Below are 5,060 nucleotides of genomic sequence, written 5' to 3'. Positions count from 1 at the left end.
GGGTGGTGATGTGTTGTCCAAAATTGATAGGAGGAGTGGTTAATTTTGTTATCAAAAGAATAATTGAGGATTATGTTTGTTATTTTTTTTTTGTATTTTTGTGGGGTATAATCACACGGGTGAGGGTGCGTGATAAGGTGAACTAAAAATAGATAAAATTAAACTTCGGGAGGAACAAAATTAGATGTCTACACGTATGTGCCACATTGTTGCAAATATTTGCTAAATTGTTCGAACTTTTTTTTTTATTTTTGGTTTTAGCACTTGATTTGTGCATATTATGTTATTCAGAAATTCTAGATGGTTACAATAAATCTCACTATTGTCTTTTAACGAAAATTAAATCCTTGGTACCTTATATAAGTGGTTGCAAATGATGTGCCTCTTTCTTCATCAAGTTTTCGAACATCAAAGAAGACTATTATGGCTGCTGTATTTGTGCTTTTTACTGATGCTGAGGAAGAGTGAGTTTATGTTCTTTTTTGGCAGCAGTATTAATAATAGAGGACAAAGCCTCCACAATAAGTCATGTGGCCGCATAATAAAACATCATGTGGCAGTTTAAGACATCAAGTAGTTAGGTTAGTTATTAATTACCTATTCTTCAATTTTACTTTTAAAATTTCCTTAGAAATTTTTTTTGACAATTACATAATTAATATTTGCAGTTTTTTAAATAGATAACCAATTTTCTAATCTATTTATTATTTATATCTACATATAAATAGGAGAGGCAAAAACAAATTAGAATAACAAGTGTCATCACACTAAGATTCCTATTTAAAAACAAGTGTTAATTCATTAATAACTACATTTGAAAAAATGTTAATTGGCCAAGAACTTCGAAACTGCATATTCTCATTTCACTACAGTGCAAATTTTTTAAATAACTTTTAAACAAATATTATTTAATTAAGAGACTCCTATTTATATCTGTTTTTAATGAATTGGATCGCAATATTTGTATATTTTGGTAATTTTAAGACAAAACATAACAATCTATCTAATAAGATTTTATATAAAGACTACCATTAAAAAATAAAATATGATAAACTAAATTATCAAAATTTGTATTTGTTTAAAAATAAAAAAAATACAAAAATAAGAAGACAAAAGACAAAACAGAAAATGAGAAGAAAAAGAAAGAGAAACTAATTAAAACTAAACCCCATTTCGTAACTCTCAAAACCCAAGCATTGTTTTGAACTTTCAATTTTTTTGGCATGGTAAAATTGTTTTCCATAAAATTATAAGAAATAGAAAACACGACTTTTAGGATCCTTTTTTAGCAACTAAAACATAGTTTTATCTAATTATTTAAATTTTTTAAATTTATATTTATCAAACTAATATTAATAGTCAAAGTTTTGAATCTGAAATTATTTATAACTGTATTCTCACAGTTAAAAGTTAATCATGTTTATCATTATCATGACACAATTACTTTAAAGAAAATTTTAACTTTGTTCATAAAGTTCTCCAAATGGTTTATCATGAGCAAGGTATCGTGTAGTCCAGAATTAAGGTTACTAACTTTGCCAAGAAAATTAAGTTGACGATCATGATTTTGTTGTAACGTATCTAACACGAATTTTCTTTTCACCTTTTTACCTTTTCATCTCTTGACTTTCGCTTTAGATTATGAAGATAAGATAGAACACATCAATGGAGGAGAGATAGAATTTGTGAAGTTTAAGAGGCAAAAGAGGGAGAAAATGTTTACTTCCTCACTCAAATACCTCACACCAACATATAGGTTATGGATATGGAGACTTTGTGAAAAAGGCATCGTTCTATACAGTGGAACAAATTAATTGTTCTGTACAGTGGAACAAATTAAGAGGCTATACAAAATAAGTGCAACAAAATTCTCCCTTGCATTACCATTTTATAATATGCTTATGATTTTTGACATTTAGATCTTATGATGCTACACCCTTTTCTAAATTAATGAGTTTAGGATCACAATGATTATGTAATTCAATTCTCTTTTTAGCTTTTTATCTGATCTACTGTAATTCAATCTTTTATATTAAATTGTGATGCAGTTGTTTTCTAGCTTCTTATACAATCTATTTGTGGGATTGCTCCACTTTGGCTCAGTTTCAAAACATTGATTTATTGTATTTGAAGGCTAATGAATTCAGAATAGTCATGGATGATCATGTTAGGAGCAAATAAGAAAAATCTTCAAGTCATTGTGAATGATTTTCTCGAATATGGAGTTGCCTCAAAATAATTGGAAGGAAAATCAATTTCTTCATGATGGGCATCTTGGCTTTCTGTAGTGGCTTGTAAATTTTTTATTGGCCAACTTCATCACATGGTCGATACTCTTGAAATATTATACAATATACAATTTAAACCATTCTGCCAACAAATCTTTCTATTGGTATAAATCCTAAATATACAGTAGTGTTTTCTTTAAAAGAAACACATAATGGAATGACTTGCACTGAAAAAATTTATGATCCAAGAAAACATGACATGAGCATGTCCATTTATGATTTTTTTGGAAGTTGATGACTTTATTTAGAGTTTTATAATAGAATTTCTCCATTTAAGCTAGAATTGGCAAAGTGAAATAATAGTATGTGGTAATCTTATGATGTAGAGGATAGGCAACAGTGAAGTGTTCAGTATATTTTTGAAGATTAATTGTTCAAAAAAATATTAAAGTTCATAGTGATTTTGAAGATTATTTGATCATAACGATGTTAAAGTGTTGGATGAAATAAGTGATGTGGCGTAAGAATTAGATATTTGTATGATGAAACAAGTGAGGTGGAGTAAGAATTGGATATTTGTAAGATTAAATAATACTATTGATTCATTTTTCAAGTTTTATTTTTTCCCTCTATTCACAATTTTAGATCTCATTTTATGTTTACCATATTATCCTTAAACTATAATTTTCTATATTAGGCTTGGAACTAGACTTAAAACAATCCTGATCTGTCGCATAAAGGATGGTTAATTATTTAATAGTGGTTAATTCTAATGATGGGTATAAGCTTCAGATTGTAGTTTGTATAAAAAATGTTCTGTGAAAATAATTTTGCCTTTATATTTATTTCATGAAGTCTCGTTTGTTGATAATCCATTAATTTGGGTTGAAAAAAAGGCTTCTCACTGTTTTATACCACTGAATGGATTGTGAGAAGTACATGTTATTTTAGAAATAAATAAATAAATAAATAATTTTTTCTTAAAACATTATTTTCTAAAATATTTTCTTAATTGTTAGATAACATATGGTAATAACATGAGGCAGTGTATATGGGAAATATGACATTGTTTCATGATTTTTTGAAATATTAAGTAGGCGTTTGGCAATGTTTCATTGTAAAAATAGAAAAAAAAGTTATTTTTGTTTTCAAAGTAAAAAATGATATTTGAAAATTGTAAGTTGTTATCCGCGCATCGTGCGGGTACGTATACTAGTTATTTTCTTAAAAGGCAGTTGCTCTTCTTCTACTTCTATCCTTTGTTGATCTCCATAAGCCCACCCCCTGCAGTGATACCCAACCTTGTGCTTTTTACCTATGTAGAGGATGAGTGAGTTTATTTTCTTTTACATTATGCGTGGCGGCAGTATTCTTATCAAATGAGTTGCCTTGCTGATTGTTAAATTTCGGCAACTTTAATGAATATCAAATTGATCATCATGAAAATCTTAGAAGAACGAAATATTTATTTTTTAAAAAAATTGTTAGAGGAATTAGCTATATGAATACAAATATAGGCAAGTAATACAAATGTTTTAAAAGCTAGTTCATGAGGCTCATGTCGAGCTGGGGATAATTTAACCAGAAGAGACTGTACCATATGCGACCTGTTCTGTTCAATGAGTTATCAAATGATTTGATTGCTGATACGAACATGGAAATTAAAGCTAGAGTATCTCGAAGATCTCCCATCAAATAATTGTTACTAGCCCTTCTCTCCCTTCTTTGTTTCCTTACATTGTCACCTTAGAAGACGTAAATAAAGTGTGTTGTATACAACACACAAAGCTTTTAGCTGAGTTGGTTGTAATAGATGTCTACCAATCTCCAGCTTGAGGGAGAGTATGCTAATCCATATTAGAGCAGTGTAGTTAGTTTTTACTGTTTTGGATTAGTTTTTAGCTAATTAAGTGTTGGTTATTGGTACAAAGGATAATTACAGTCATTTCTGTCCACCTCAAATCTATAGGGAAGAATCTGAGGGAAGCCTCATGACCGTCAAATATATTTTCTTTTATGCTTGTCTCAAAATAGACTAAACATCTATTTACTCCAGCACGAGACATTATATGGACAGTAAAACAAAATAATCTTCCTGAATCACTTGTGCACAACAGACGTTGAACCCATGAGACATAGCAGAGACACTAACACTTTGCAACAAATTCATTTGGTCAATAAATCATGTGATAAGCTACATATTCATTTCACCCAGGTTTATTGATCAGTAGCAAACTTTCAAACCTTTCCACCATATACATGAATTAATATGGATATTGTGCTAAAAAAACGCATATTAATCATTGTTTCTTAAGGGGCGTGAAAATCTAAAGTGGACAAGTAAAAATTAATGGAGGGAGTAATTATATCTATTTCGCAAGGCAAGATTTTAAGAGAACTTTGTGTTATGCCTAGCAAATTTTTTGTCAACTTTAAGGGCATAACTTGTGTTACTGAACTTATGCCTAGCAAATTTTTTTGCCTTGCATTTTTTGTTTACACTGTCAATGACATTTTCGGCCATTTTTTGTTTAACTTAAAGTGCTAAAGGAAATAAAATTAAATATCACCCCAAAATAATTCAAGTGCAAATGACCCCTTGGATGTGGGTTATGTTAGGTTGAGCTAAAATCAGTCTATATGAAAATATATTGTGATTCTTCAAATTTTGGGCAAATTGGATGGATCATCAACATTGAAAAAATCAACCAATAGTAAAATATTTAGCCATTTTAAAGTATCTACTTCCAAGAAATTGCGCACCATATCATGTGCACTAACTGTACATTTGATTGTAAAATTATTGGACGACTCCTTTCCAAAGTCGAGCAC

The sequence above is a fragment of the Capsicum annuum genome, chromosome 4, assembly GCF_002878395.1.
Source record: "Capsicum annuum cultivar UCD-10X-F1 chromosome 4, UCD10Xv1.1, whole genome shotgun sequence".
Taxonomy (NCBI): Eukaryota; Viridiplantae; Streptophyta; class Magnoliopsida; order Solanales; family Solanaceae; genus Capsicum; species Capsicum annuum.
Note: the sequence above shows the minus strand (reverse complement) of the source record.